Consider the following 11,395-nt stretch of genomic DNA (forward strand, 5'->3'; position numbering starts at 1 on the left):
CAGGCTCACTGGGAGTAAAAGGATTCAGCCTCTGGATGCTGGTTTACATAAAAAAACAACCAGAAGACCCAAAATAATCCAAGTTTTTATATTAAATACAGAGAATTATTATAATTCTGTGTATATTGTGTGAAGCTACATTATGGAATCCTTCCTAACTTGCACAGCTTGGTTGGCCATTTGGGTGCAAATGCTCAGTGAGGGCTCAAAGCACTGACTTGTTGTCTTGTGGACTTGTGGCCATTTTCTGGAACTCTTGGAGGCTGTTTTTATGTGGTGATAAAAATAGGGCCCAATAAAGCCTTTCCACCAGCAGCCGATCCTCCCAGCGCAGCAGTCCCTGTTAATCACAGCAAACAGTTGGAGATCCTTTCAAAGGGGATTATATCAGGGTCAGGAGCAATTGGACCTTAATTACCCTTGACATAATGTTTGACCATTCTGTTACCACTGGGGAGGGCAGCACTTATTAAGGGGACATGGGTCTAGGGGTCACCAGGGTTACACAGGTCAACCCTGCAAAGATAGCCCACCCCACCCCCCGCCAACTTCCTCCACATTTCCAGCTTCAGGTCTGAGAGTCTGCGACCATCCCGGGAGGGAATACTGTTCATTTAGGAGCTGAGAACAGAAACAAATGTTGGCCGGACCTTGAAATGAAGACTGCCAGTCAGGATGGACCCTGGACTGCAGGGCTCGGCCACAATGTGCACACACTTGCTCTGAGGGCAACTGCAACCTAAAGGTTAGAGGTCAGCGGCTCTACTCCTCAGACAAGCAGGGTGCATCTGTACTTGAGAGCGCTGCACCTTTGTTTCCATGGCCTGAGCAGGAAAAACCTGGCTTTTCCATTATGCAACAGGCAAATCACACAAGTGGTTTCCCTTTGGCAGACTGAATGAGCTTTATTTTCAGCGGCATCTGCTGCAACATGAAGTTAGAAAAGAAATTGTCTTTACTGCTAAAATTTATTTTCATCAGTCGAAATTACATTGTGAACTTAAATCTAAAGTCTGAACTCTCACACTGTGTCCTCCAGCAGAAGCTCAGTCTCAGCGGCTGGAAGCTTGTTTCGTTTGCAGAAAACACACCGTGCACAGAAAGTTTTTTTTTTTACAAGATAAAAGCTGAAATGTATCACAGAACTCCGTCAAGCTGCTACCTTTCAGTTATTTCCAAGGTCCGCTGGAGATACTCTTCTTTCAGTCAGAGCTGGTTATTTTCCCATCAAGCAGCATGAAAGCACCGCAGCCTCACGCTGGTTTAACAGAACATATTTAGTGGATATAACTTTGTGTTAATGTGGAAGTTATTGACGTTAATCTAAAACAAGTCAAAATCCTATTCACTTCTATTAACAACAAATTATTATGTGCTTTATTTCTGTTTTATTACAGTTTTTTCTAATACAACAAAAGAAAATGAGAAAAAGAGAAAAACACATAAAATTGCAGTAAATTACAGAAAGTTCCAACAAAGAAAAACAAACTGGAGTCAGTTTTTATCATCATTCTTTCTAGTTATTGGTCAGAAAATAAGAAATGTGTCACTTATTTTATATACATTGGTATATAAAAATACAGTATATACTTTTACTGTTTGTAAGAGAACTTTTTAAAAGTGCTTTTAATTTTATTTGGTTGATCAATAATTAAAATTACATAAAGGTTTTTAAGGTTTTTAAAGTTTTCAGTAAGATATTTAAAAAATCAAAAATTAACTTTTTTCTTTTTTTTACATTTTTTTCTGTTAAGTCTTTAATCTTCTAGTTTTTCCATTAAATTTTAATCCCTCAAATTGAGTTGTTAAATAACTTAGTGTCTAAAAAGGTCTAAACATCATATCTCCTGATGATTTCCAGTTCGCTTCACTCAATAAAACATGCTCTGGTCTCCATATTGACCTAATATTCGCCATTATCAATTATTCCAGGAACTTACACATGAGACAACGTGATATCAGTTCCTCAGGGCTCAGAATTAACCTAAATGATAAATGTATATTAAAAAGAAATAAAAAAATAAAAACTTAAATTAAAAAATTAAAAATAAATAAAATAAAATAAAATAAAAATGAAAATAAAAAGTAAAAAATTAAAATAAAAAATAAAATGAAATTAAAAATTTAAATAAAATAAATATAAATAAAATAAAATAAAAAATTAAAATAAAATAAAATAAAAATTGCTGATGCAGAGGAGAGGAAGTCTGCTCGGCCACTTGACATTCACACTCCATCCTTTCACCAGAGTTTCAGTATCTGGACAACATGTTCTACACAGAAAAATGCATTTTCTCTGTTAGAATGAAGATGATGATGAAGGATTTATCGAGGCAGCAGCGTAACTGAGAGGTCGTTGTCTGACGCTGTTTTAGCGGAAACCGCGTCCACAGCAACGTCCTGCGGCAACGCTACTTTTCACGTCATCAGTTACGTAAAGCAAGCAGGACGAGAAACCGTTCAGTACAAGTTTCTCTTCCAGTTCATGTGGAATTGATCTAGTTCTAGGATTTTAGGTTTTAGGAGTTTTATTTCCCAGCTCACATGACTGAGTTTAATAAACTGAAGCTGATGAAAAGCAGGTTGTTCCTCTAGTGAAGCCGACTTGTTGTGTTTTACAGTGCAGCAGCAGGGAAACATCATGGCCTCCTGGAGGGAAGGGTCTGGCAGTCTCTCACAACTCACTCGACCCAAAGTAAACAATCAGGACAACGTCCCTGTTTGTTTGTTTGTGTGTAGAGTATGAGTAAGCTCTGGAGCTGGTGGGTATAACTGGAGGAGTCCCTGTAGCTGAAGGGAGGATTGGGGGAGATTATGGAAAGGTAGGAGGGCTGGTGGGGGGCAGGGGGGTGGGACGAGACGGGTAATCTGTAATTAGTTTGTAACTGCATCTCATCTTCCTGAAAGTTTCCTTTGTGCTGCATCCAGACTGACGGCCGACATGAGAGACACATAAAACATGATAACAGATGCAGGAAGCATCGCTTTACAACGGCTTTGAAGTTTCTGTAATAAGTAACAAAAGTTTATTGTTTTTTTTTTTTCTCTGTTTACTGATTCATTGCAGAGTTTCTGTCCTCTGGTAAAATCTGCTCTCTGCTTCGCTGTGGCCTTAAGCGCTTTATTCCCCCACTGAGACACAACCCGGGGCCGAGGAATGCAGATTACAGAACTACTAGTCACCAGGTGTCCTTCAGCCTGGTCCAGTGTGTCCAAATGTTTATTATACATATACATATATATATATATATATATATATATATATATATATATATACATATATATATATATATATATATACATATATATATATATATACACACACACACAAAAACATAGAAATTTATATATAGTTTTTTTTTAAAAAGTAATAATAATAAATTTAAAAAAAATTTAATCACAAAAAAATTTGGACTATTTTTTCAAAATAATGTCTAAACCGTCAACAGGTATTCACTGTCTTTTTCCCCACATTATCTGCAGGTATATTTTATTTAATTTAAAGTATTTCTTGCCTTCCTCTTCATTTTATTGTTGGTAGAACTACTTTTATGTATATGTGGGCTATGTGGATATACACATATTTGTATATAATCATTTAATTTAGCATTCTGTCTGAATGCTAATGTTGTAAGCATGCAACATAAATAAACCTGAAGTGAACTGACTGTTTATTTTGCAAGCTCTTGTTAGGCCTGCTGTTTGCATGGGTGCCATTGTTTCTAACTTTTTTTTGCTTTCAAAAATGTTGGTCCACATATGCCAAGTACACACACGCATACCTAAAGACCTAACTTTGAAGTCATCTGTTACGGTGTGACAAAAATCCAGTTTGTTTTTCTCTACTATGACATTTAAACAAAAAAACAAAACAAAAAAAAAATAAAAATTATTAAATAAATAAATAAATAAAAAAATTTAAAAAAAAAAAAAAAAAAAAAAAAAAAATATATACATATATATATATATATATATATATATATATATATATATATATATATATATATATATATATATATTACGCGAGCTGTCCAGGGTGTACCTTGCCTGTCGCCCAATGCCAGCTGGGATAGGCTCCAGCTTCCCCGCGACCCTGAATTGGATTACGCGGTTTAGAAAATGGATGGATGGATGAATGGATGGATATATATTACGTGTGTGTGTGTGTGTGTGTGTGTGTGTGTGTGTGTGTGTGTGTGTGTGTGAACCACACTGTAAAAAGCAATACATGCGACTAGTTATCATAACTTGTTTTTCTGATTTACTCACTGATTTACCATCATGAGTTGTTTCATGTCAACTGAACTTAACGTAAGTTATCAGCGTTGCGTGTGAAGGTTGTAAAATCTGTCAACATTATTTATCAATGAGTTTTAAAATCGTACCCAAATTAAAAACTGATCAGAACCCGTGGTGTGGCAACAAACTGGGTCTTTACCTGATAATTATAGACTGAACCACACCTGAGCAGGCGCTTACTGAGTGAGGAGAAGGAGCTACACCTGAGTAGAGTGAGGAGTGAAAACAAAGTGCCAGATGATTTTATTTTCCAGCATGAGACGTGGCGGTGGCGTTCCAGAGGAGAAGAAGAGCGAGGGAAATAAGGTCGGTTGCGTTTGGAAAAGTTTGTAGTTCAACACAGTTTGTAAACGGGTTACAGAAGAATTTATGCATCTGTAGCAGTTTTAAACACAACACTGAAACATGTTAAATCTGATCACACAACACATGACATTAAAACAACAGGTCAGCCAAGTTAGGGAAGTAAACCTAGCTGAACAGCGTTAAGGTGTTCTTTTAAAACTTACACGAGACAATGCAGGAGTTTTAGTCCAGCAGAGACACATCTGTGGCATTTGGTGAAAGTTTTGCATGGTACCGTGCTGCTTGCAGATGAGTTAGAGGCCCCAGGAGCGGTCCTAGCTGTCGTTTCAGTAATTAGCCATGTCTGGTCTTGTTTTGTGTGTGTGCTTATTCACGTGTCCCATTTCTGGCAGTGACAACACCGTGTCACTCTTAATTCTGAGTAATGTTCAGGGATGTTAAACTAAATAGCAGTAAAGTCCACTTTTAAAACTTTTCTTAGTAAAAACAATGAAAGCAGTGAGCAGGAGGTTTAAAACATTCACACTAATGGGGCTGGTTAAAGTTTTTAATGGCAACGGTGCTGTTTGCAGGTGAGTAATCAGTAATTAGCCATGTCCCATGTTGTGTGTGTGTGTGTGTGTGTCCGTGTGTGAGTGTGTGTGTCTTGTTTCTGGCGGTGACAAACATCAATTAATGTCTCTGTTAGGTGTAGTGATCTACCTCCAACAGGCATTGCGGATGAAACTGTTCTGGTTTGTCCCGTAGACTGTACATAACGAGATATATTGTCCTGACAGTCGGTATTTCGTCGTTGCTCCTGAACACGGCGACTTAGTTTACGACATCGCAGGATGTTGTGCGTTGAGCAGATCACACAATGGAGATCAGAGAGGTGCATGACTACTAAATTAATGGTGCTGACTTTTCAGTAAGTGAATAAAACGCTGCAGAACACGAAAGGGGCGGGATTTATGCTTCCACCAACTCTGTCTGAACTTTTTTTTCCACTTTTGTTGTTTGTATTTCTGTTCTGTTTCTTCAGATACATTTTTCTATAATTATAGAATGAAAGAACATCAAGGCCAAATTAATAGTTGAGAAATATAACCTGATGAAACAAGTCGGACCCGTGCATTACACGCTTTTTATGTACAGTGTTCCGCTGCACGGCTTGGTGTTCTAGACTTTGAGTCGTGCATTAAAACCATGTTTAATCTTCATGTAGTTTGTCAGACGGCTGAATGTGCTGGCATCTCCGTCAACCTTCTGATCACCCAGATAAATATAAATCTAATTTTACAGGTGATGAAACTACTGATTTTTGTGATCACTCCATAAAATAACTGAAGCTTTGAACCAGGTTTCTGTGTTCTGTTATTTACTTTAATTGTATTTTCCTTTGTTTGTGCTTTGATCTGTTCATTTGTTTTCTAAAATACATTTTTGACATAATTATTTAATTTTCTTCCTGTTTCTTTTTATTTTCGTGCTTATTCTCATAGTTTTTTTGTGTCTTTCCTCGTTATTAACGGACAAGATTTCTGGAATGTGAAGATGATGATGATTCCTTTCTTCCTCAGTGGTCTGGTCCTTCATGTTGGTGTTTGTTGCTGTAGGCCTGGAGGTTGGGTGGGGTCGGGTGGGGTGGAGGATCATGAAGAATTCTATTAAATTCCATTCTATTCATACAGCAAAAATTCATGACAAATTGGATATCAATCCACTTTTACAGATAATCTTACATTTATTTAAAAAAAAAATCACCACCAAAAATTTCAAACACTTGAATAAAAAGAAGAAGAAAAACAAAAATCTTATAAGATCTGACTTGTCACATTAATCATATCCCAATCACAAATAAAAGTAATTTAAATAATAAAAACTGAAGTAAGAATCAGCTGCTTGGAGTACATCTTGATGCAGAAGGACAACCGATTAATATCTATTTAAAAGTTCTTCACCGTTTTTAATTGCAATAAATCAAATATGAAACAAAGTTTTACATTATAGATATTTAATGATACTGTTAAATCTAAAATGTAAAATAAAAAGTATTTTTTGCTGTTTTTGTTTACAATTAATATGTGACTTCCATGAAATATTTTCATCAATGATAATAGCCAGAGACTTAATTTCTCATTTTCTGTTCGTACCTTATATATCCAAATAATTTTATGTTTCTACTTCTAAGTAGCATGAAATAGGTTTAATCACGATTTATGGATAATTTAGTCACATGAAATCATTAAATAAACTATTTTCAGTTCATTTTCCAGACCACCGATGTCATATGCTCTCTGTTGTCTCCTGCATCCAACAGTTGTGTCAACTGCAAATGAAAAACATTTCAACAGTTTAGAGTAAATATTATACAGGACAAACCGTTTAGAACTGATCACTACATCATGTTGAATGTATCTGATTTTAGATTATTGATTTAAATAAGTGCATCCCTCCTTTTATTAAGCTTTTCAGCAGGAGTGTTGTGATCTCTGGTGTGAAATCTTTGTGAGTTCACTGTAAATTCCAGTAAAGTAACTTTTCTTTTCGATAGCAGTGAACGTTTTATCCTTCAATGTGCTTCTGATCCACATCAGTCCGCTTCATAACTGCTGATATGAACCAGTTCGTCACATAACAACCTGGTTCAGGAACCCAAAGGATTGGATCAGAGCTGTTTGATTAGCTTCAACTAGCTGCATTTAGCTTCTACTAAACAGTAAAATAAAGACAGACGTATGATGCAACGTTCTGCAGCTCATCAGACTCTTACTGCCATTGCTCTGAAGAAACCCTGGCTGGAAGATGTGAAACATCACACATCAGGCAGAGAGTTAACTTAGCAGTCTGCTAACACCGATGCTAACAGAGAGTTTCACATCCACATGGTCTTCCATCAGACTCCAATCAGACTCGTGTCTTTCCTCTGGAGCCTTCCCTTCCCCGCTTTCTCTTTCTGGCCTCCTCAGACACCGTTTTTACCTTCGTACTTCCTTCAGACATGACAAGAGGAAAAAACGGTAGCACCAAGCAGAGCCTTGGAGAGGACGGCCGAAAAGCAAGGCACTCCGGGTCACATGATGCCATGAGCAATGGATCCACTCTGGTAAACTTAGTGTCTGGTTCTGGAGATGGCCGCCTCCTCAGAGCGCCGACACACATCAAGCTCTGTATACTGCCCCCAGAAATCCTTATTACTCCCAATGCTTGGGTCAAAAGTTACAGTTTCCTTTAAAGCTCCAGTAAAAGGCCAGTAGCTCTGACTTCAGGAACCATTACACGGCCAGTACTTTAACATCTATTACTGGTGTCCAATCCATTAAATGTGGAACAAATAATTTATAATCATTTATACCCTCAAGAACTATTCAAAGGTTGGTAGTTCTGACATTAGGAACCATTTACACTATAAAGCCAGACGCATCATATTTGATACATCTGAGGCCTTTTATATCACTTTATGGTAAAAAACTTTGCCCCAGTAAACACAGTCCCATACTGGTCTCCTGCCCCATAATAGATTGCAGGAAGCAGAAGGTTACACCATCAACAAAAACCTGGAGGATACTAAGGACTGCAGTCTGACACCTATGCACCTCCATGCTGGCAAGCAGCTCCTGCAGAATCGCCTTAGGGCTGGACGGTCTGGTTCCTGTCCACGTTCGTTCCCCTCTGAGATTTCAGACCCACTGAATCTTTGCCAATATTCTCCTCTATAGATGCAGAAAAACCAAAGTTCTTTATAATACGGCCATTTTTCCCCCAGCTGTTGAATCTATTGAAAGATGGTTTCTGAATGAATTCAGACCAATATATTGTCACGACTCCTGACATTCATCAGACGTTTATTACCTGATCTCATTCCAGCTGTGTGTCCAGTCTGGTTTCCTCCTCAGTGAGAGTCAGTCTGGCGGAGCGGCCTCCATCTGACATTTATATGTAGGAACATACTGCAAACAACAGGCTTCAGTACGAGCGACAGCTGACTGAGGAACTCGTAGCATGATGCAGAAATGCTTTTTCAGACGTTTGCTGCGGACTGTAAATGAATAAATGCTTGTATTAACCAAGCAATCAAAAAATCTGAAAACACTTGTAACTTTTATGACGCTGCCACGGGGGATATTTCCAACATACAAGGCATTCATCGGAGCCTCGGGAATAGGAGCAAAAAAAGCCTTTTCCCCTCATGAAAGTGACAAGAGAGCTAAATGTGTACAGTGAGGTGCTGTTTTAGAAGCTGCTTTATGGCCTCCTCTGCGTTTAAATGAGACGCGGTGGCTGGAAATGAAATAATGAACAGATACTGGGGCAGCATTTAAACCCCAAAGAGTGGAGCTTTGACTTCTGTCCTCGTAAATCTATCACTGGAGCGATTAGGTGATGCTGAAACAGCTATTTCTGTTTGTTTTCAGCCTGCTGTTCACAAGCTGCTGATGCTCACAAGTCGCAGTGTAAAAGTCGTGCAAATGAGGGATTTTGTGCCAACATGAGGCAGAATGAACATTTTGTTAGCTGGCTTGGTAATAACCACGACTAAAGACACTTCCTTTCTGGAGGGGTGGGGGGGATCAGCACATGCTGGAAGTCAGATATAGAAAAGCTAATTCACAGGGGATGCAGCAGATACTGAAGGGACAGTACTTTGTACTTCTCAAAGGCCGGAACACAATGCAAATCTGCAAGATCAGATCATCGCATTATCCTGCTATTGTACTGCACACAACTCGCTCACAATACCTGACATACTTTCATCTTTTCTGTATTTCTGTTAGCAGAGCACTACTGGCGCTTACCTGCATCACGAATGAAAGCACCTTTCCACACCAGTCATGAGAAACCAGTGTCTTTCTTATATAGCTGCACTAGATGCTGACATCTGTGAATCATTTCAGTCCAAACATGTTATATAGAAACCTTTCACACCCTGTTTGTTTCAGGATTGATTTTAAGATTCTTTTACTGTATAAATGTCTTTATGGTCTTGGGCCTTCTTATTTATCTGACCTTCTTTATAGTTATGAGCCCTCACGGACCCTGAAGTCCTCTGGTACCTTTAGTGGTTCCTAAAGTCAGAACTAAAACATACGGTGAGACCTCTTTCCATTGTTATGGTCCTGGACTGAGGAGCAGCCTGCCGGAGAGCCTCAGCGCCGCAGAGACTGGTGATGTTTTTCAGAAGAGGATCAAGACCTTTTCAGCTTAGCATTTAACTGAATTTTACTTATCTTATTTACTTAATTTATTTTACAATATTTATTTATTTTACAATATTTATTTATTTTACTTATCTTCATTTTATGTTACTTAACCTCCTCTTTTCAGCACATCATTGTGAAGTCCATTTATATGTAGTTTTATTGCTGTTGCTCTTATTTCTTCTTACTGCTTCTTAAGGTTATTTAACTTCTGGTTTTAACTCCAGTGTTTTCCTTATGGGGATCCTCCACGCTGGGGGCCCTACCAGTTTGGTCTGGGGGCTGTTGCCATGGCGACTGCTCCTGTTTGGGTGGCCTGGGGTCCAGCATTGCAGCTTTACGGCTGGCGGGGTGGGCCCTTGGCTGCCTGGGAGTTGGGCGGTTGCCATGGCAACAGCCCCTATGAGCATCCGGGAACCGGCTCCTGGTGTGGATGGATCCCTAGATATCGTTTCCTCACATCAGTATCAAGTCAGACGTTTATCACTTAATTTCATGTTTTATCTGTTTCATTAATTATACCTGAGTTCAGTTAAAGAGACGGTAGTCAGGGAATGATGTTATTTGTGTGTGTAGGTGGAGGGGGTTTGCTGTCTCTCCTTGTGTGTGTGTGTGTGTGTGTCTCGTTATCAACTGTTTTAATCTTTATGACTTGGTTTTATCTTGTAAATCACTATGTGCATGAAAGGGCTCAAAAATAATGTTTGATTTGATTTCATTTCATTTCATTTGATCCAAGCAACCAAACAACATGTCACATTAGCACGCTGATCTGCTGAAATTATCTTCTAAATGTTTTGAATTGGTCATGTTTCAGTCATGTCTCTGTGTGGCGGATCACAAACCTGCTTTCACACACACACCTGCTCAGGATGAGACGCTGCATGGAAATTATAAACCTGCGCCATGTCATGGTATTTACCACAGCCATAAATCAGCACAGCAATTTTCCTAAAACAACAAACACAAAAGCCAAACAAACCCGAGGCCCAGATGGAAGCAGCCTGACGGCGTTCAGACCTTCGGTTTGCAACAAAAGAGCGAGTCCCAGCGCTGTCACGCTTCACGTCATACGACGTTGTGATGCAGCGTGTGTGTCAGGTGACTCCATCTAAAAGAAGACGAGGTATATGACTCTGAGAAAGAGAAGATGTACGTAAACACCGGTTAAAGGAAAGAAGAGTCTGTTTCTGAGAGTTTCTCTGAGCGAAGTGTTCCAGCTCATGCCAGACTCAAGCAAGCTGGAACCGACCGCCAAATGCTTTTATAAACCTTGAAGCTACTTGAAAATTCCATCAAAGTTGGAGATAAAATCAGAGCGCTTGCCAAAAGCCATTATCATCATTGAAAGGTATATTTACCTCTCTTGCACAACAATCCTGAGCCAAGTGTGCAACCTGGGTGGTGCAGCCGAGCAGAAGACGAATAAGGTACATAGATTTTACAAAGTAGTAGAACTTTATTTACACATTTCTAAACAACGTCACAAAGTTTTGAACATTCAAACAGAGAATTAAAGAAGACCGACTTGAAACATTCGTTTAAAAGGCTTTTCACTCATAAAGTCAGTCAGCTGGTCAGGTTTGCTACTTGTTGTCACTGGCTAACTG

The sequence above is a fragment of the Telmatherina bonti genome (assembly GCF_933228915.1).
Source record: "Telmatherina bonti genome assembly, chromosome: 15".
Taxonomy (NCBI): Eukaryota; Metazoa; Chordata; class Actinopteri; order Atheriniformes; family Telmatherinidae; genus Telmatherina; species Telmatherina bonti.